At 43.6% G+C, this 23,077-nt stretch overlaps 1 protein-coding gene and 1 pseudogene across 3 annotated transcripts in view; one reads left to right on the plus strand and one right to left on the minus strand.

Annotated features, from left to right (window-relative positions):
* Positions 1-23,077, minus strand: part of RCOR1 (REST corepressor 1) — a 120,110-nt gene that overhangs the window by 68,137 nt on the left and 28,896 nt on the right. Inside the window, exon 1 of one of the 2 annotated variants that reach the window (XM_086362820.1) lies at positions 18,153-18,242. The exons of the other annotated variant lie outside the window; for it this stretch is intronic. The gene's annotated coding sequence lies outside the window, so the exon portion shown is untranslated. Of the gene's footprint in view, positions 1-18,152; positions 18,243-23,077 lie in introns of those variants that run through there. 2 annotated transcript variants of the gene reach the window in all.
* On the plus strand, positions 15,324-16,833 carry LOC147348915 (retinol dehydrogenase 14 pseudogene; annotated as a pseudogene). The gene has a single exon (XR_015149386.1). The product of XR_015149386.1 is annotated as a retinol dehydrogenase 14 pseudogene (transcript).

A 23,077-nucleotide genomic window follows, 5' to 3' on the forward strand; every position in this document is an offset into this window, starting at 1 on the left:
TCAATGACAAGCTCAAATCAGAATTCAGTCTTGTCTTTACTTCCTCTTCAGCTTTATGCAAGTGCCCAACTCAAAATGGAATCCACATTTTACCTGATGCCAACAAATATGTAACAAGAATCTTTTACAAATTACTAAGAAATAACACTAAACCTTGACAGCAGCTATATTCAAATGGACACACACACCCTTCCAATTTATGTTACCTATACATTCTAAGCACATTCACTACTTATCAATAGTAATATTTTTGTCAACTGGAAGACAGAAAATGTTAACAGTAAGTGGCTGTTATGCTTCTAAGCAAAAAATCTCAGCTGGGAGGCTGGTTCTAGGCTGACAAAAACAGAATATGCTAGAGAGAAATGTAGTTTTGAGAATTTTCCCCCAAAGTAAGGCCTCAATGAAAGGACATAATAAAATACTTAAATACAAATGTAGGTAGATGGTACAACAATATGTGAAGGGAAATGTTCAGAAGGACAAGAAGATAGGCAAGACTAATAAGAGGACGGAACAAACAACATCACACAAAATACTTAGTTTGAGGACACAAGAATCAGGCAAAGGTCTGAGAAAGCTAAGCACTGCCCAAAGGAGACAGGGGGCAGGAAGGTACCCACAGGGCACTTCTCAGCACCCTTCTTCCATCCCGCCAGTCATCCTCTGATGCAGCCATTTACAGGGTTTAGTGAAACAGTTCTGGAATGCAACAAGACTGTCCAGACTGAAGTAGAGTTGCCCAGTATCTTTAAGCCTCAGTTTTCTCTACTGTAAAGATGGAAAAAACAATTTCTTCCTCATAGAGATTAAATAAAATAGCATTTTAAAACAAGCAGCAAAGGTTATTTAGCACATATGAGGGGCTTAAAATAAACGATCCAGACATCAGGACTAGATTCAATCCTAAAGCTGCTTTTAAGAGACCCGGTTACCCTGCTCCCATCGAAAGCAAACCTAACAATTCTACTTATTCCAGGCATAAAGATCCTCTAGAATAAGTTTTCTTTACTTAAAAGGCCTACTACTAATAATCAACTCAGGCAACTCTCAGCCACCAGAGATCAGATACATGCAAGTCTCTAAATAATGAGGCGACCCATTCAGTCTATAAATACGCTTACTCATATCAAGAATTTCTACTTCAGTCTGAAACTATTTTTAACTCTATATCCCTCATAAATGGCAATACTCAAAACTTACAAGTCAAATTATTTTCCCCAATCACAGTCGGTGATCTGTGATGCAGCTGTGAAAGTTCTATCAGCTGCTGGTAAATTAGGAGTTCACTTTAAAACTGAGAACATTCTCATTAAAATCCATGCATTCTACTATGAGTCCAAGTCCTAATACTTACACAGCAGTCAGGAGTGAGAAGACAGACTATTCAGTACATGGCAAGCCATCCAACACTGAATAATTAATAACTCTAAAAGGGGGCACCCTCCCTGGCCATCCAGTGGTTAAGAAGCCACCTTCCAATGCAGGGGATGCAGGTTCCATCCCTAGTCAGGGAAGTAAGATCACATATGCCCCCAGGGCAACTAAAGCCTGTGGGCTACAACTAAGATCTGATACAGCTAAATAAATTAATTCATTTAATTTTTTAAAAAAGAGAGTTCCGTGTTGTTAAAGTATCTCAGTTCCAAACTCAGCTGGAAAGAATATCTATGATACCAATGAGACAAAATAGAGTTCAGTAACCCTAAGTTCATTCATTCATATATTAATACAACAACTGCAGAATAATCAAACTCCTGCAAAAATACAGAAATTTCAGAAAGTATCTGGGACTGTTTCCCCATCAGTAAAGTGAGAAAACTGGACCTGACCTCTAGACTACACTAACAGACAAGAGAGGACATCACCCTACCTGCTGCACTTTGAAGCCTCCCCCGCCCCGCCAGCCCCCCACCCCCCCCACCCCCCACCCCCCCACCCCCCCACCCCCCCCCACCCCCCCACCCCCCCCCACCCCCCCACCCCCCCCCACCCCACTTCCCGCTCTCCGGGGAAATCCTGTTTGGTTTTATTTTGGTTTGTTTCACTGATGGGTGTGGTGAGGTCTGTGAGGTTTGTGTGCTTTTTTCCACTCACTTCCTCCTGAAGCTTTACTACACACTGATTCACGGTAACCTTAGTCGTTAGCACTGCTTGCTGATCACTACACTGCTTCTAGCTCCCTCTGCCTCCCTGCCCTCACACACTGCCATGCTAGAGAACCAACCCATGGTGGATCATAGACAGAATGCCCGTTTCCTCAGTCAGACTTTTTCACTGTAGACAGACTTCATTCTAACCCAGCAACTCAATTGCTCACACCATCTCTAAAAGGGCCAAAGACTCAGCTTTAGAAATCACGGGGCCAGATGCCACACAACTGCTTCTGAGGAGACCTTACAGCCACAAGTGCTCCTCACAATGAGGACAGGGGCAGCGAACACCACTCCTAGAAACTGCTGCCTAAGGCCGGTCCCTTCAGCTCTTCTGGCTCCTTCCCACCCTCCGTCTTGCCCTGGTTCATGGAGCAGAAGTCACATGCCTATGGCTAACTGCACGGAAGGGTGGGAAAGCACAGTAATAGCTTCCGCTTTAGGACGAATAATGTGGGAAATTCCCCCCAAAGACAGTGTTCTAAAGGTGCTGGTGGCCAAAAAGATTAGAGGTATTACTGAATCTATGTTCCAATTTCCTGATTTTGATACGTGCTTTATATAAAGGAGAATGTCTGTCTTTATAGGAAAAACAATGATACGTTAAATAATAATCTACAACTCAATAATAAGAAGACAACCAAATTAAAGTGGAAAAAGGATCTAAAAAAGTATTCATCCACATAAGCATATGAAAAGATACTCAATATCATCAATCAACAGGGAAATACAAATGAAAAGCACCAAGGAAATTCTCTGGTGGTCCAGTGATTAGTGCAATGGCCCATGCTTGATCCCTGCTCAGGCAATTAGATCCATAAGCCACAGGGCAAAGAAAGAAACAGAAACACATACACAGTGAGAATACACTTCACACCACCAGGGTGGTTATAATTTAAATGACAGACAATAACAAGTGTAGACAAAGATGTGGAAAAAATGCAACCCTCATACACTGCCGGTAGGAACGTGAAGTGGACCAGCCCCTCAAGAATGGAAAACAGCTTGGTGTGGAATCCAAGACTGGAAGCAATGCTCCCAGGACCCACGGGCGCCAGATTCCAGAGCCACACAGACCCCAGTCCACTGCTGAACTTCATCTGTCCCCTCTGCAAGACTGTGGGATCCTCTCCAACCTCAACGTTCTGAAATTGCATTAATTTATTTTTTCCTTTACTCACTGTGCTGGGCACTTGGTGGATCTGTTCAATCTAGAGATTTATGACCTTCAGTTCTGGAAAATTTTTTAAGGACTAATTTAATCACTGTGCCCTTTCAATTTTCTCTTTTCCCCCTCTCTCTAGTAATCCAGATGGAGGCTCTCCTGAACTGATCCCTCAACTGTGATATACTCTTTCTGTTTTGCGTCTGCATTTATCACTAATTGTTGACATGAAGTCGTAACTGCTTGGCCCTCTCTCTCTCCTGGCGTGGCGTCTCTCTTCCCTGTGCATACACACATACACCTGAGGAAAGCAGACAGCATGTGCTGCTGCTTCAGGACACTTCTGCTACAAAACCTCAGCACCATTATCACACTTGAAGAAAACCGACACTCAATACACAGTCCACATCCACATCTCCCCACCTCCTCCTCCTCCCCAAACAATACTCTTCACTGATCTCATCACGGCTCAGGCACTGTACATTTTCATCGGTCTTCGCTTAATACTTTCTGAATGATTTTTTTTCAGTTTCCTATTGAAAATTTCCTCTGCTCTTCTATTTTCCAAGAGCTCTTTCTTACTCTCTGAATGGTTCCCTATTTTGTATAATCATTTTTTTTTTTTTTGGCTGTCCAGCACACAGGATCTTAGCTCTCTGACCAGGGATCAAACCCATGCCCCTTGCAATGGAAGTGTGGTGTGTTAACCACTCGACTGCCAAGGAAGTCCCTTTAAAATACTATTTTTGTATCATGAATTTAACATTTTCTTTAAGTTCTTTTAGCCTTTTGTTTTTGAAGTTTGAACTTTCCTTCTGCAATTTACGTTTTCTCTCTTCATTCAATTTATTTTTTATCTGCTTGCATTACTGTTAGAAGCTTTCTTCATGTTTAGAATGATCCTTGACTGCTGAGGCACAATTAGGAAGGAAGTCTTAAAAAGCAGGTTTTCCCTGCATGTGCACACAAGGCTTCCTAAGCAGCAGGGCTCGCAGAGTGATGGGACATGGATCCATCTGTTTCCCTGAGAGCCACGATGGACTGTGTTCTCTAAAGCTGACCACAGTACCTCTTACTTCATGTGATCTTCTAACACTGTGACCAACTGGAGCTCTTGCCTCCAAGAGGTGAGGTTTATGTTCCCTCCCCCTTGAACTTGGGCAAATTTGTAACCAAAGCATGTGACATGCTTTGACTTTCAAGCACAGAGACAAAACAGATTCTACCTGTTTCTCTTGAGACATACACCTTTGCAAAGTGTGTGTCCGAGTACGTGATCTGAGTGCCTTGAAGCAGCAGCACAATCTAGTCCACACGCAGAGACCTTGTGGAGAGGTCCAGAGACTACACGCTGAGAAAGGAGCCTGCTGTGCCCCCACCACACACGCAGACCCACCTCCCTGTGCCCACGGCTCTTCCAGCTCCACCGACTGACAGCAGCCAAGACGTTACCTGAGCCAGCATCAGAATCGCCCAGCAAAGCTCCCCCAAATTCCTGACCCACAGAAAGCATGCAATTAGCTTGGGGGGGGGGTCATTTTTTAGGCACGAAAGTAAGAAAAATACTACTATACACTGGAAAAAAGGGGACCTTTGTTATGTGGTGGTGGGAAATGTGGTGTGCAGTCATGTGGAATCTTTTACCTAATCAATTCAAGTGACCCATCGAAGGAGACTCCCGGGCATGACACTGAACATGTCACCAGTCTCTTCACAATGCCTATGATAAAATGAGAGGGGAGAGAGGAGTAGCTAGGGAAAACGGATTGCTAAAAATAAAGGAAGTCAGCTGCGCCTGAGTGCCGCAACTGCTAAAGCCTGTGAGCCTAATGCCCGTGCTCCACAACGAGAGAAGCCACGGCGATTACAAGCCGAACACCGCAACTAGAGAAAAGCCCGTGCAGCAGCAAAGACCGAGCACAGCCTAAATAAACACATAAATGAATACATCAAAACGAGAAATGGCTATGGGGGAGAAATCAAATCCAGGCTGTGGGTGAAAAACTTTTTTAAATACCTCAGAAAGATCCAAGAAGGTTCCAAATTGGCATTTCAAAACAAACCAAGGATCTTCTAAAAACATTAAGGGCTGCTTCTAAAGAGCCTCTTCAATGAAGCAGTGGAGCTGCTCAGACTGTTAGGAGCAGCTGTCCCGCAGCAGATGCACAAGGAGCCGGAGGAAGGGAAGGACCCATCGGAAGGTGGCTTTTGTCTAACTGGAGTGGATTAATAAACTGACACACAGAAAACCTACACGAATTTTTAAGGAAGTGTACCAGTTTGGACTGAAAGAGACAAAAATAATATAGAACAAAGGCCTTTTTTATTCCCAAAATATTATGAGCATGAAGCAGACTAAGAAAACTTCACTCAGCTATAAAACCCAGCCATTCCTTTTTTTTTAACTTTACACTGGAGCACAGCTGATTAGCAGTGTTGTGATAGCTTCTGGTGCGCAGCAAAGGGATCCAGTTATACACATACACGTACCTGTTCTCTTTCAAATTTTTTTCTATTCAGGTTATTACAGAGTAATGAACAGAGTTCCCTGTGCTACACAGTAAGTCCTTGTTGGTTATGTATTTTAAATACAGTAGTCAATCCAGAATACATGTCAATTGCAAACTCCCAATCTATCCCTCTCTAAAAACCAGCCATTTCTTGAAAAAAAATTTGCAAATCATAGATCTAATAAGAGATCAATAACCGGAATACATAGAGAACTTGTAAAACTCAACAGTATCAACAACAGATTTTAAAAATGGGTGGAGTACTTCAACAGACATTTCTCCAAAGAATATACACCAATGGTTAAGAAGCACATTAAAAGATGTTCAGTATCACTAATCATTAGGTAAATACAAACAAAATGATACCCAGTAGGATGGCTACCACCAAAAAAAGAACAGGAAAATAACAAGCATTAGTGAGGATGTGGAGAAATCTGAACTTTTACATGGTGCTGGGAATGTAAAATGGTACAGTCAATGTGGAAAACAGCAAGGCAGTTCCTAAAAAAAAAATTAAATTACCATATGAGCCAGTAATTCCACTTCTGGGTATATATATCCAAAAGAATTGAAAGCTGGATCTCTGCGATATTTGTACACCTATGTCATAGCAGCATTAGTCACAACAGCTAAAACATGGAAGCAATCCAAGGCTCCATCCACAGAAGAATACCCAAGCAAAATATGGCACATCCATACAATGGAGTATTATTCAGCCTTGAAAACAGAAGGAAATGCTGACACAGGCTACAGCATGCAGGAACCTCGAGGACATCATGCTAACAAACACAGGCCAGTTACACAAACACAGACGCTGTATGAGTCCACTTATATGAGGTGCTTAGAGTAGTTAAAAGTCACAGAGACAGAGAGCAAAACGGCAACTGCCAGGAGCTGGGGGGAGGTGGATCGTGGGAATGAGAGCTTAAGTGTTTAATGGATACAGAGCTTCAATTTTACAAAATGAAACGCATTCTGGAGGTGGATTTTTGCTGACGGCTGTACAACATTATGAAAGTTTTCAATATCATTGAACTGTTCACTTAAAAGTGGTTAAGACGGAACAACAAGGTCCTTGTGCAGAGCACAGGAACCTACATCCAGTCTCCAGGGATGGAGCATGATGGAGAAGACTGTGGAAAAGAACGTGCATGTGTGAAACTGAGGCGCGGCGCTGCGCTGCGCAGCAGGGGTTGGCATGGCGTTATGAACTGTAAACCAACTGTACTTTGGTAAAAAATGGCTGAAGAGAACTGAAAGTAGCTCAGTCATGTCCAACTCTTTGCAACACCATGGACTGTATAGTCCATGGAATTCTCCAGGCCAGAGTACTGGAGTGGGTAGCCTTTCCCTTCTCCAGGGGATCTTCCCAACCCAGGGATCAAACCCAGGTCTCCCACATTGCAGGCAGATTCTTTACCAGCTGAGCCACAAGGGAAAATAGTTAAGATGGTAAATTTTATCTTACATGTATTTTAACCCAATTATTAAAACCTAGACACTACTATAGTAAAGGATAACTCAGAAGGCAAAACAAAACTCTCAGAGTAGAGCCAAGAGCCTTGGAGAATCACTCCCAGGTGAGAGAACTGAGTCCTGATAAAGGGCTGGCAGCTGTGCCCGCCTGGATTTCAGGAACACCTTGGACCTGTGACTGCTGCGCCTGTTTTCTCCTTTTCTGAACAGGTGTGCCTGCAGCATCTATCCTAAGCCTTACCCACCATGTGGAGAAAACAGATTACTTGGCTCTTAAGTCCACATGTGTCCAGATCCAGAACTATACCTGAGGAAACACATCTGGCCACAGCTGGCCTGATTTAGGGGACAGGATCTGATGTCACAACTGGAAAAGGGTGCTGGGGGAGGGTATGAACATAATTTGCATGTAGTAGGAACATCTTTGACTATACAGATAAAGGTCCATATAGTCAAAGCTATGGTTTTTCACATGTACAGATGTGAAAGTTGGACCATAAACAGGGCTAAGAGCTGAGGAACTGATGTTTTAGAACTGTGGTGCTGGAGAAGCCTCTTCAGAGTCCCTTGGGCTGCAGGGAAATCAAACAGTCAATCCTAAAGGTAACCAGTCCTAAATATTCATTGGATGGACTGATGCTGAAGGTGAAGCTCCAATACTCTGGCCACCTGATGAGAAGAACTGACTCACTGGAAAAGATCCTGATGCTGGGAAAGATTGAGGGCAGGAGGAGAAGTGGATGACAGAGGATGAGATGGTTGGATGGCATCACTGACTCAATGGACATGAATCTGAACAAACTCCAAGAGACAGTGAAGGACAGAGGAGCCCGGTGTGCTGCAGTCCATGAGGCTGCGACAACTTGGAACATGACTTAGCGACTGAATATCAACAATGGGAACATCTTACAATCAAAAGGTAAATTGTGGTAAATCATCTTTTCCAAAAGTGGTCACAACATCCTCCTACACATTCTCCTCAGAATCAGACTTTGATTCAAATTTTATCAAGAGGTGGAGTCTATGTTGCCTCCCTCTGAGGCTGAACAGACATGAGACTAGGGCAGAACCGAGGCTGTGAGGCTCCTGAGGCAGGTCACAAAGGTGATTTGACTCTCACCTGGCTCTCCTGGCATGTGCCCATGCTGAGACCCAGGAAAGGAGGTGCCAGGCCAGTCCAAGCCGCTTCAGTGGCCCTGCTGATCTGTGTGCAGCCACTATGTGACTACAACCTGAAGAAAAATACAAGCCAAACCTGCCCACGTAAGCCCTTCCTAAACCCTGACCACCAAAAACCGTGTGAGATAGTAAAATAACAGTTGTTGTTTTCAGGCAATAGCTGTGACAACAGCAATACAAACAGTGACTAGGATGCAGGCTGACAGTTGTTGGAGGCTGTAGGCCTTTACATCTGGGCCAGTTTTCTCTCAAAGAAGAATCTTATCTGCTGCCCGGAGGGAACAACCAGGCTGCAAGAATTCTGGGATGTCCTGAGGTTCTCACCATTCACCGTGGAAACTTCACACAATCTCTGCACCCAGCACCGTCTCTGGTCTAGGCACCCACACTCCAGCCTTCCCCTCCAGCATCCCTGGGGCTCACACTCCACTACGAGTAAACTGGCCCTCTGCTGGGAGACGGAAAGGGTAGCTGCTGGGTGACAGGAGTGGAGCCAGACTTCCAGTCAGCCCTGCAGCTGAGCCCTGCCCACAACACACTAGGCCCTGCAGACAGCTGGCACGTCCACCTGCCCCCCACCCCGGCCTTTGGGAGGCGCTGCAGCAGCAGCCTTCTTGCTTCCTAGGGCCTCACACCACCTCTCCCTCCCTCTGGCTCAGCCTCCTCAGTTCTGCCAAGGTAGTTACTTTACATTAGCCTGTTTTCAGTTTCCAAAACACTAGTGACATCTCCAGACTGCTCTACTCTTTCCAGTATCCCATTACTGAAGGCATCAAAACTCAGTCTTTTTACCCTCTACCCGTCTGCCAGCTCTATATGCTTTGTTCACATTCCCTCAAAGCTAATCTCTTAGTTCAGCCTTCACTCTCACTAAAAATCTTTCAAATGGCCTTCCTAACTCTCTTCTACACTCTACCCAGGCTTTCCTATGATGTCTCAGAATACTCCTCTGCTCCTATTATGCTAGCACATACTAAGCGTTCAGTGAGTTTAACGATTAGTATTATCATTAAATAATCAGCCCAAGACTTTCGTAAGGATTATCTCTTAATCCTCATACCAACCCTATGAGATAAATATTATCCTCACTTAACAAAGAAAGTAGTTCAACAACTACCTATGGAATTGAATCATTTCTCATTTTTCTCTTGCCAAATAATCTCAATAGTCTCACCCAAGCTCTAAAATTTTATTTTCTACAGTTCAAAGGTAAAAAATTGGAGGCACTACACACAATTTACACTAAACACAGATTTTCAAAATCACAGACATTTGCTAATATTGGCATTTAACAAAACACTTTACTCCTTCTAGATGACTCCTAGTCCCACTTATTCCTTCTCTTACATGAGGAAACTGAAAGGACATGGGCCAAGATACAGCTGAGGCAGGAGAAGGGGGGATAAAAATCAAACACACCTACAGGGAATGGAGTCACAATTATATCAATGCCTATGTTAATACTCTCATCCCCAAATACTGAACTTATCCAATCACAAGGGAGGTTCTCCCAAATGTTCCCAACATGAGATCCAGAAATATAAGATTACTTTCATGAATATTCAGACACAATGCTGCGCCAATCCTCAGTGTAACTTGTCTACAAAGAGAAGTGAGTCACAGCTACACAAGTTCAAAGCTACCAGATGAGGATATGACCACCTGTGTAAAACCAGCCTTCACACTACACTTGACACACTACTCCAGTCCCACAGTCACTGTACTAGACACAGGAGGACAGAGTAGAAATAAAACATGGATTAATCTGTGGGCAAGAAATATGACACCTTGTGCAAGTTATTTAACTTTCTGAAGCCTGAGAGTAGGCTTCCCTATCTGTAAAACACTGAGTAGAAACTACTTCCTAGGTTGTCCTGCGATGCACTGACCACAGTGGCTGGCATACAAAATGCATAAATGTCATCTACTATTTCTAAATAACTACTCAAACATATTCTTTAAATTATAATCAGACAAGAGGCTAATAAGTATGGTGGTCTCTGGGTAACTGTGAGACTCAAGAGGAAAAGGGTAAGAAACCAATTATATTTCACTCTACCTTTTTCAAATTTAGCTGTTTTACACCAGTGACACATTACCTATTAAAAGATTTTAATTAAAAAAATGAAATTTCAACCAAAATAAGAGAGGCATCTGATGCCCCACAAGGCCTCCTTCATGAGTCTGCCAAGTCTGGGAAGGACAACCTAGAGTATCTGTCGTCTTTCTGGAATTAAACATGTGTTCTGAGATAGATTTAGGGGTCCACATCTAGTCCCTACACAGCTGAATACTAACCGTTTAAACCTAAAAGACCAAGCCTGCAGCACAGAGTTATCTTATTCTCTTCAATTTCAAACATTCAATTAATTAAAAACATGACCAGTTCTTTACACTATAAAAGGTTTATACAATTTCACAGTTTTAATTCCAAACTATTCTGTTTAGTTACCTTCCCCCACAGAAGGTAAAACATCCAAACACTTTTTAATGAGGAAATTTTATTACATTTCAAGCTAGATCTGCCTAGCAACAAGTTATAAACTTATGTCACCTACTTATGTTCCCATGGATACAGTCATGAACAGTACAGTGGCAGCTGCACAAAATCAGGACAAGATCCCCAAGAGATTCATACTGAAAACTTGAATCGAAAACAGTGCTACAAAGGTAGGGACAATGTCTAGTGCCCTTCCCATTAAAATTCACTTCTCCGTTACCTACAAGTCCAAACATCCTTCTGCTAGAATCTCCCTCCTTAAACCGACCCCCAATCAGTGTTTCTGAAAAAAACTGTTAATAAGAATTCAGTAACAACGTCCACATCAGACTGATACTGACCTTGGCCTATCTGTATATTCCCAGGGTTGGTTCCCATAGTTCCTTCTGATGTAGCAAATTTGTCAAATTGGCTTGGACACAAGGAGGAAACCCATTCTATGTATGAAATCTATAATCTGAGGAAAGTTAAATGTTTTTATTGGTTTTTTAAACTAATTTTTTTTAAGTACTGATATTTGAAGTAAAAGAAGTACCTAATACAAATTGTGAAGACAATTACTTTAAATGTGGATGTTTATTTCCAGTTTTTAAACACTACAGAAACTATAAAAAACTAAATTTAAATACACTACAACTAGAGAAAATAAAGAAATGCTCCCTCATAACAATGTACTTTTTCCCAAACTATAAAACTTCTAACACAGAAAAGGCAAAGACTTTTCTTTAAACCATCTTTCTCCTAGCAATCTGACCAAAAACTAAAAATCCTAGAAGTCGTAAGTAAAATGACAAATTTGTCTACATAAAATCTAAAACTTAAAAAAAATTTTTTTTAACTTTTTAAGAGCTAAACTCCTTACATCATCAAAATAAAAGCATTTACAAAACTGGTATCAAGGGCTTCCCTGGTAGTCTAGCGGTCAAGAATCTGCCTGCCGATGCAGAGAACACGACTTTTATCCCTGGTCTGGGAAGATGCCACCCGCTGTGGAGCAACTAAGCCCGTGCGTCACAACTACTAAGCCCAGGTGTCTAGAGCCTGCTCTCCACGAGAGAAGCCACTGCAGTGAGAGGCCCACACACTGTAACCAGGAGCAGCCCTGCTCACCGCAGCTGGAGAGAGCCTGGGCACAGCAATCAAGAGCCAGTGCTGTTGTTATAAATGCACGAATATGTATCAAAAGGCTAGTTCCTTTAATGTACAAACAGTCCTCATAAATCAGTAAGAAAATAAAATGGGCAATGGTCACAAATAGTTCATAGAAAGAAAAAACAAATGATCCATAAATATATGTATGCTGCTAAGTCACTTCAGTCCTGTCCGACTCTGTGCGACCCCATAGACGGCAGCCCATCAGGCTCCCCCGTCCCTGGGATTCTCCAGGCAAGAACACTGGAGTGGGTTGCCATTTCCTTCTCCAATGCATGAAAGTGAAAAGTGAACGTGAAGTTGCTCAGTTGTGCCCGACTCTTAGCGACCCATGGACTGCAGCCTACCAGGCTCCTCCGCCCATGGGATTTTCCAGGCAAGAGTACTGGAGTGGGTTGCCATTGCCTTATATAAAAAGACTGATAATCATTCTTAAAATAAGGACACTTTCAAAATCTACATGGAATGAGAAAAACCTCTGCAGAAGGCAATTTCATAGTTTTCTATCTAAATTTTGATCCAACTGTTTCATTTTTAGGAATCCACTGTTGTTGTGTTAGTCTCTCAGTCATATCTGACTCTTTGCAATTCCATGAACTACAGCCCGCCAGGCTCTTCTGTCCATGGGATTTCCCAGGCAAGAATGCTCAAATGGGTTGCCATTTCCTTCTCCAGGGGATCTTCCCAACCCAAGGATGGAACCGGCATCTCCTGTGAGGCAGGCAGATTCCTCACCACTGAGCCACCTGGGTACCTACTGTACAGAAAAGTGAACCTAAGTGAGCAGAGACTGCATGTAGCAAGACAATCATGCAGAAATTGTAACAGAAAATACCAGAAACAAGAATATGTTTATCAATAGGGTTAAATTATGACTGAAGTGAAGTGAAGTTGCTCAGTTGTGTCTGACTCTTTGCGGTGTCTGACTCTTTATGACCCCATGGACTGTAGCCTGCAAGGCTCCTCTGTCCATGGGATTCTCCACGCAAGAATACTGGAGTGGGTTGCCATTTCCTTCTCCAGGGGATCTTCTCGACCCAGGGATCGAACCCAGGTCTCCCGCATTGCAGGCAGACTCTTTACCATTTGAACCACCAGGGAAGTCAAATTATGATTAAATCCACACAAACACTACACAGTCATTATGAAGAAAAATAGCTGCCTTTATAGTTCATTTCTATATATGTGTATATATACAGTCTAATAAGTATATACTGCTTCAATATTTCTCTATATAGGAGATTTTAGAAATTTATATGGAGGAAAATTTTAAAGTTGGCATGAGAAAAACTAGAGATATAGGACAGAGAAGGAGGACTTAGAAATTAAAAACAATAGCAGTACATGCAAAAAAAAAAAAAAAGCCACAGATTTTACTTTAAAAAAAATTGTTTCTAAAGATCTAAAAGGCAAGCAATCTGAGAACATATATATGCAACGATAACTAATGTATCACATTGATAAGAAAATCATAAAAAAGATTCAATGATAAAAGGACGTAGAGACAATTCAAAAGGGTACAGAGAAAATGTTTTACCTCTGGAAGCTGCAAAAGTTTTTATTAAACAAGGCACTCTTGTTTATTCATCTATTTGTCTAGTGCAAGCAAAAATATATACAGCAAAACAGACTGCAATTTACTGCTGCTATGCACTACTTATGTGCCTTCTGGAACACAGCCTGGCAATGTGTCTAAAGATCTTCAAAATGTTCATACATGATGACCTAGTAATTTCACTTTGGGGAATCCACAGAAAAAATCCAAAATACAGGGAACTGTTTTATATATATGGAGATTCATCTCAAATTGCTTATAAGAAAAAAAATTAAAACTGAATATTGAAATTAAACCTGAATATTACCAACAATAAAGAGAGGGTATGTCTGGTAATATTCTATTTCATGTTCAGTTCAGTTCACTTGCTCAGTCGTGTCCGGACTCTTCGCGACCCCATGAATCACAGCACACCAGGCCTCCCTGTCCATCACCAACTCCCGGAGTTCACTCAGACTCACATCCATTGAGTCAGTGATGCCATCCAGCCATCTCATCCTCTGTCATCCCCTTCTCCTCCTGCCCCCAATCCCTCCCAGCATCAGACTCTTTTCCAATGAGTCAACTCTTCGCATGAGGTGGCCAAAGTACTGGAGTTTCAGCTTTAGCATCATTCCTTCCAAAGAAATCCCAGGGCTGATCTCCTTCAGAATGGACTGGTTGGATCTCCTTGCAGGCCAAGGGACTCTCAAGAGTCTTCTCCAACACCACACTTCAAAAGCATCAATTCTTCGATGCTCAGCCTTCTTCACAGTCCAACTCTAACATCCATACATGACCACAAGAAAAACCATAGCCTTGACTAGACGGACCTTTGTTGGCAAAGTAATGTCTCTGCTTTTCAATATGCTATCTAGGTTGGTCATAACTTTCCTTCCAAGAAGTAAGCGTCTTTTAATTTCATGGCTGCAATCACCATCTGTAGTGATTTTGGAGCCCAGAAAAAGAAAGTCTGACTCTGTTTCCACTGTTTGCCCATCTATTTCCCATGAAGTGATGGGACCGGATGCCATGATCTTCATTTTCTGAATGTTGAGCTTTAAGCCAACTTTTTTTCACTCTCCACTTTCACTTTCATCAAGAGGCTTTTTAGTTCCTCTTCACTTTCTGCCATAAGGGTGGTGTCATCTGCATATCTGAGGTTATTGATACTGTTATCCAATTATTAAAAGTTTTGAAGACCATACACATAGAAAACTATTAATGTCATAATAACACTAATAATGAGCTTACTTCTTGTCAGGTACTGTTCTAAGCACTTTATGTACTTTAATTCAGAATGTGGTCCACTGGAGAAGGGAATGGCAAACCACTTCAGTATTCTTGCCTTGAGAACCCCATGAACAGTATAAAAAGGCAAAATGATAGGATACTGAAAGAGAAACTCCCCAGCTCAGTAGGTGCCCAATATGCTACTGAAGATCAGTGGAGAAATAACTCCAGAAAGAATGAAGGGATGGAGCCAAAGCAAAAACAATACCCAGCTGTGGATGTGACTGGTGATAGAAGCAAGGTCCGATGCTGTAAAGAGCAATATTGCATAGGAACCTGGAATGTCAGGTCCATGAATCAAGGCAAATTGGAAGTGGTCAAACAAGAGATGGCAAGAGTGAATGTTGACATTCTAGGAATCAGCGAACTGAAATGGACTGGAATGGGTGAATTTAACTCAGATAACCATTGTATCTACTATTGCAGGCAGGAATCCCTCAGAAGAAATGGAGTGGTCATCATGGTCAACAAAAGAGTCCGAAGTGCAGTACTTGGATGCAATCTCAAAAACGACAGAATGATCTCTGTTCGTTTCCAAGGCAAACCATTCAATATCACAGTAATCCAAGTCTATGCCCCAACCAGTAATGCTAAAGAAGCTGAAGTTGAACGGTTCTATGAAGACCTACAAGACCTTTTAGAACTAACACCCAGCCCGCGCAGGGGCCGGTGGGCCCTCGGCCCCGGCGGCTATGGCAGTGGGTACCGCGGCAGCGTTACTGGCTGCACTAGGTGGGATCCTGTGGCTAGCCGCCCGGCGGTTTGTGGGGTCCAGCGTCCAGCGGCTGCACCAAGGCAGGGACTCCGGCCTCATGCGCGGGAAGACCGTGCTGATCACCGGGGCGAACAGCGGCCTGGGCCGCGCCACAGCGGCCGAGCTGCTGCGCCTGGGGGCTCGAGTGATCATGGGCTGCCGGGACCGCGAGCGCGCCGAGGAGGCGGCGGGCCAGCTCCGTCGCGAGGTCTGCCCGGCGGGAGGCCCCGACTCGGGGCCCAACTCTGGCGGTGCCGGCGAGCTCGTCGTCAAGGAGTTGGACCTCGCCTCGCTGAGCTCCGTGCGCTCCTTCTGTCAGGAGATGCTCCAGGAAGAGCCTAGACTGGATGTGTTGATCAATAATGCTGGGGTCTTCCAGTGCCCTTATATGAAGACTGAAGATGGATTTGAGATGCAGTTTGGCGTGAACCATCTGGGACACTTCCTACTCACCAACCTTCTCCTTGGACTCCTCAAAAGTTCAGCTCCCAGCAGAATTGTGGTCGTTTCCTCTAAACTTTACAAATATGGAGACATCAACTTTGAAGACTTGAACAGTGAACAGAGCTATAATAAAAGCTTCTGTTACAGTCGGAGCAAACTGGCTAACATTCTTTTTACCAGAGAACTAGCCCGCCGCTTAGAAGGCACCAGCGTCACTGTGAATGTGTTACACCCTGGCGTAGTGCGAACTAACCTCGGGAGGCACATACACATCCCACTGTTAGTCAGACCACTTTTCAATTTAGTGTCATGGGCTTTCTTCAAAACTCCAGAAGAGGGGGCCCAGACTGCAGTTTATTTGGCCTCTTCACCTGAGGTCGAAGGTGTTTCAGGGAGGTACTTTGGGGACTGTAAAGAAGAACTGTTGCCCAAAGCTATGGATGAGTCTGTGGCGAGAAAACTTTGGGATATCAGTGAAGTGATGGTTGGCATATTAAAATAGGGACAAGGAATGGACGAGAGCTGTTTGGAAAACCGGATAGCAGCCCTGTCTTTAGTCAGGAATGGTGTGTCTTGGATCCTTGCTGCTTGAAAATACAATTTTGGTTTTACAATAGTACTGCTAAGAGGTTCATAGAGGTATTTTTAAGTTACTAAGAAGTTATTATTTGGAGAGCATAAAATTTCCCAAAAGATGTTTTAAATATATATAATAAGCATATCAATAATTATGAGTGTCATGTTTATGCATGGATTACAAATATTGAAGAATTTAATGACTTGAAATAGATACCTTGAGAAGTTTTTCACATAACTGTGAGTTTTATGGTATATTTAGTGTTAAATATTTTAATGATGATACTGGCTTTTGTGGGGAATAATATGCCTGGTGTGAATGCACAATTCTTACTTGGAATAAACGTATTGACACAGATTCTTAAAAAAAAAAAAAAAAAAAAGAACTAACACCCAAAAAAGATGTCCTTTTCATTATAGGGGACTGGAATGCAAAAGTAGGAAGTCAAGAAACACCTGAAGTAACAGGCAAATTTGGCCTTGGAATACAGAATGAAGCAGGGCAATGACTAATAGAGTTTTGCCAAGAAAATGCACTGGTCATAACAAACACCCTCTTCCAACAACCCAAGAGAAGACTCTATACATGGACATCGCCAGATGGTCAACACCAAAATCAGACTGATTATATTCTTTGCAGCCAAAGATGGAGAAGCTCTATACAGTCAGCAAAAACAAGACCAGGAGCTGACTGTGGCTCAGACCATGAACTCCTTATTGCCAAATTCAGACTTAAATTGAAGAAAGCAGGGAAAACCACTAGACCATTCAGGTATGACCTAAATCAAATCCCTTATGATTATACAGTGGAAGTGAGAAATAATAATGCTAAGACAATACTAATGGTCCAAAGCATTACTATTGGGGGTTGGTTTATTTTCTTTTACTTGAGTCAGAAACCATTGAGAATTTAATGAAAGTTATCAATGCTGACATTTTCCACAAAAAAAGCACACATTTTGCACACCACTTCAGAGGGTTCCTAGGTCCCAGGTAAAAAACCCTGTGTGATCAGTATGTTTACAACAGAGTAAGAAACAGGCGTATGGAAAACACAGGGCAATACAGCCAGGTGGAACCGCTCTATTCTGGGCTGTGGGTCTCCATATTCAGTGGAAGAGAAAGTACAGACCATGTCTAGTTGGGAAGGATTTTCGTGTAAGTTACCAAGGTTGGGGGTGGGAGAGCGGAAGGGGTGATCCATGAGAATTTTTAAGTCAAACAAACCTGAGCTCAATCCAAGCTTGACAGATGACTAACTATGTAACATTGGGTGAGTCAGTCTTAGTTCCCTCTGGGTAAAAGGCCAGAGTTCTTCACAAGACTGCTATAAATGTACATCTAAAGGGTGTTCTATAAAAGATAATCCTCTCCCTACATAATAACTTAACAATTTTAAAAATTAACATTACCTACCCCAAACTCAGGATTTCCCTGGTAGCTCAGCGGTGAAGAATCCACCTGCCAACGCAGGAGATGTGAATCCCTGATCCCTGATCCAGGAGAATCCCCTGGAAAAGGAAATGGCAACAATCCAATGCAGTATTCTTGCCTGGGAAATCCCACAGACAGAAGGACCCTGGCGGGCTACAGCCCACGGGGTCACAAAGAGTCCGACTCCGCTGAGCAACTAAACGCTGCCGCCAAACTCATCTGAAAAGCTAACAAACTAGCTACTAATCCCTGAACCTCAACACACACGAGTCTGCCAAGCACATCCCAGCCCACTAGTCACCCCAGCCACCTTTCTCCCCATCCTGCAAGTGGAAAACAGACCAACAGCAATATTTAAACTGAGCCTTGCCCCTTACTACAAACACAACTAGTGTCAGAGCTGCTGCAGCATTAAAAATGTAACTTGAAACACACTGCGGTAAAGCGTCATAAATACCAAAACATTTGTTGTATACTACCTGAAACCCTCTGCCCCCAGTGGCAGAAAGCACAGCGCTTCACTTGACCACAGTCCACTTTTCAACTTGTTGAGTGAAAAAGAGGTCTCCCAGCTACTCAAATCTGCAGAAACCCAGTTTGGAGAGGTTGGTTTTGTTCTGGTTTTCACACTACAGTCAGGGCTAATAAAGAGGCTATTACACTGCATTCAAGCCTAGAATTTTCACTGACACTCCCCCTCACCAGCTGGGGCAAGACAGCACAGGGCATCAGGAAGCCCTCCTCAGAAGTCCGTCCCTCCCCAGTGAACTTCAGGGATGACAGAACGGCCCTCAGCCCACACTCCGCCAGCACAGCTACGTGTGGGTGCACAAGCATGTCGGTGCAAGACACTCTGGAGGCGCTTCACATCAAAATGGGATCTTAAAGGTCACACCTCAGAAGTGCACCTTCTATTATACAGAAAAACAAGATTTTTAATTTTAGAATTTTCTTTTACAGATGAAATATTCTACTGAGCTCAAGTTCCATTTTGGATTGCAAACTGACATTCCTTCAAAGTACAGAGTAAAAAGAACTCCACCCACAGAGCTTTCTGGATCCCACCTGGCCCCAGACCACGTGGGAGCTGCGGGTGTGCCCGCTGTCCTGTGAGCACCTGTAACAACTTCCTACCAGGTGAGAGGGAGCTTCTGAGCAAACAGACCTTCTGAGATCCTCTGATTAACTGCAGAATGAAGCTCTATCTTATGAAAGGATGAGGTTCCAAGTTACCATGTAATGTGAAAAAGGCACACAGTCAAAATCAATCTTGAAAAATACCTCAGGAAAACTCCCCACTGGAGGCCAAAAAGCAAAGTCATCTCAGAAAGCGTAAAGCCTTCACTGTCAAAATAACTCCTATACTCACTCAGTGAGCATCCAAACAAAGTTGCTGGCTTGTTATTTAAAAGTCATCTTCCACTTAAAACGTGAGACCCGAACTTCACATGGTCAAACTTCATACTGAGTGAGAGAAACACAAGACTGAGGGTAACCCCCAGCTCTTGCCTCCTCCAGGGCGCAGGTACAACTATGATGATCACATATGCAGGCGAGGCCTAGCCAGCTTCAGTTTATACCCACCAGTTCAACATGATCTTTAACAGGCCCCGGTTCACTCTCAGAAGTAGTCTGGACTAGTCTATTACCAACGAACCTGCTCCACGCCTCGTGTAGTGAACTCACAACACATCTGGGCTGGTCCGTGACCCATGTTAACCAAGCACATGTGACAGGACTGACGAGGTGCCCATTTTGGACCTACAGGGTAAAAAGATTAGCAATTTCTGGGACTTCCCCAGTGGTCCAGTGGCTAAGGCTCCACACTCCCAATGCAGGGGGCCCAGGTTCAACCCTTGGTTGGGGAACTAGGTAGCTTGCCACATGACACACAGTGTGGCAAAAAAACACAAAATAAAGTAAAAGCATATAATGTTTTTTATAAAAAGAACTGGCAACTTCTGCTTCCTCTTTCTTGGAAGCCCTGAGCCACTGCATAAGAAATCTCACGTCCCAAGCACAGGCCCTGCGACTGCACAGAGAACACAGTCCAGGTGTCCCGGCTCCTCAGTGAAGCCAGCAGACAACACCAACCCCGGCGACTCCCAGACAGCAACCACATGAGGCTCCCCAAGTAAGCACAACAGGACAGCTATCCAGGCTCCGCAAAAACCACAAAATAAGCATCGTTATCTAAAGCTTAGAGGTTTGAGTGGTTTGTCACACTTTTCTGTAATTCCTTATGAAATACTCCAGAGGTAGGTGGAGCTGATTCGATAACCTGAGCCAGAAAGGGCAGGATCTTTGGTGATGGCAGTCACCACTTCCCATCTAATCTCCTGGACAAGGTATGAACCTCAGATCCAGAAACTTAACATAACAGACAGACGGGCCCAATAAGACCTGGGAAGGCTAAAGCTGAAAAAGGCTTGAGGTTCAGTTACTGCTCCACTGATGTCAGAGAGGATTCCTGACTTCCAGTGGAACCTCAAACACCTTGACCATTTATCACCACGATGGCTGAAATGCAACAAATAGCCTGCCCAAGATTTCTAAATTCCTGCATGTCCTGCGAGCCACAACACAACACAACACCTCTACTAGTCGTCAGGACAGGGTCAAAACCAAGGTGCTCCAAGTTGGGTTCTGCCACTCAGCAACTGAGACCTTTGGGCAAGCTGGTTAAGCTCTCTGAATCTCAGTTTCACCATTTGTACAATGGGGATGATACAACTTGTGTTGTGGGATTTTTTTAAGGATTAAATAAGATCTTGTCTGTAAAGCGCTTCAGCAGTATTGGTTCTTACACACACACACACACACGAGCGTGCACACACACAGAGCTAGAAACAAAGGTGAGAAAGCTGATAATGTGCCTTCAGAATGACATCAGTTCTTTCACAGTTAGACTACTAAAGACATACCTAAAAAGGACATATACAAAAAGCACCTACAAGCCAATAAAGGTATTCACTGCTGAGAACTCAGGCTAGAAACCCGTATTTTGTAAACTTCCTGGGAAGAGTTTCTGTCCATGTCTTTAAATAAAAAGAAAGTTGCTACTGAGAGACAAATTTGCACCAGGCACTATCCCAGAAGCTGGGGTATGAAACGCAACTAAATTGAAAAGCTCTCACCTCAGAAAGCTGACCCTTCTAGTGGGTGTCTGAGGGAGTCAGACAATAAACAAAATAAACTAGGAACTATGTCTGATTAATGAGAGTGAATAAGAAAAAAATAAAGCAAGGAAAGGGAACAGGAAGCAGCTGAAATGCTTAGACAGACTGACCCTGGAAAAACTTCAGTGAGAATGTGGTATCTCAGTGCAAAGGGAAAGAGATAAGGCCATGAGCCACATAGATTAAGGGTTGAGGGGAGGCAGAGGAACAAGAATCAAAGTGAGTGCAGAGACCCTAAGGCACGTGCGTCTCTGACAATGGTCAAGAAACAGCAAGCAGGTATCTGTGACCGGAGTGGAGCAAAGCTGGAGCTGAGGTCAGGGGTGACAGTGACCAGATCTCAGAGGGATGACCAGGGAACCTGCTCTAGATGTCACGAGAAGATGGGCCAGGCCAGAGGGTGCCCAGATACTGGTCACACATGACTGTGGCTTGTCAGGGAGGGTTGCTTCCAATGAAGTTAACACTTGAATCGGAAGGCTGAATAAAGCCTACCTATTATGAAGACTGCCCTTCATAATTTGGGTGGCCTGCAACCCATCGGAGAAGGCAATGGCACCCCACTCCAGTACTCTTGCCTGGAAAATCCCATGGACGGCGGAGCCTGGTAGGCTGCAGTCCATGAGGTCGCTAAGAGTCAGACACGACTGAGCGACTTCACTTTCACTTTTCACTTTCCTGCATTGGAGAAGGAAATGGCAACCCACTCCAGTGTTCTTGCCTGGAGAATCCCAGGGACGGGGGAGCCTGGTGGGCTTCCGTCTATGGGGTCGCACAGAGTCGGACATGACTGAAGCAACTTAGCAGCAGCAGCCCATCAGTTAAAGGCCTGAATTGAACAAAAACACCGAGTAAGAGGAAACCTCTCCAACATGGATGACTTGAGCTGGTTCTCAGGCCTCTGAACTCGGGCTAGAACTTACACCATCATCTCTCCTGGGTCTCCAGCATGCTGAGAGCATATTTTGGAACTTCTCAGCCACCAGAGTCACATGAGTCAATTCCTTGTAATAAGCCATACAGATATCAACACAGATGGTTCTCCTATTGATTCTGTGTCTTTGGAGAACCCTGCCTGACCAGACTTCAAAAAGAGGAGTAATCTACAGGGTCTCTTGGGGGTAAACAGGTCAAATAACATGAGGACTGCAAGCTGACCACTGGATCTAGCAACATGGAAGTCACAAGTGATGTTATGAGCACTTTTAGAGGAGTGGGGCCTAAATGGAATGTGTTCAAGAAAGAATAAAGGGATAGGAAAGAAGAGAATATAGACAATTAACTACAAGAGGAATTAAAAAAAAAAAAAGGAAAAGTAACAGTGTTTTATAGGCTACTAAGAATGGTACAATAAAGAAGAAAAATCTAATAGCATTATATAAAGAAGAATAACTGGAGTGAGTCTTCGAGTAGGAAGAAAGTCGAGTGCACGTGAAGAGGTGGTGGTCTCAGCCAGGAGCATAAACACTCTCACAAGACAAGGCAGAGGGCCAGGCACACAACTGGGAGGGGCACATATGCCCGTGGGAGCCTGTGGACGTTTCCTTCCAATGGCTTCAGTTTCTTTCCCAGTGAAATAAAGGAAGGATGGGGAAGGAAGAATTGGAAGGTTTAAAGTGAGATATTTAAATACTGTTCAAGAGAGTAACTAGAGTAAAACAGAATGTAACCGAGAACTGGCCTGCTTGAGTTTGGTGACCAGGATTCTAAAGTCAGACTAGTCACTAG

Source organism: Bos grunniens, chromosome 21 (genome assembly GCF_055505025.1).
Source record: "Bos grunniens cultivar Pamir isolate PY7600 chromosome 21, Bosgru_T2T1.0, whole genome shotgun sequence".
Classification (NCBI taxonomy): Eukaryota; Metazoa; Chordata; class Mammalia; order Artiodactyla; family Bovidae; genus Bos; species Bos grunniens.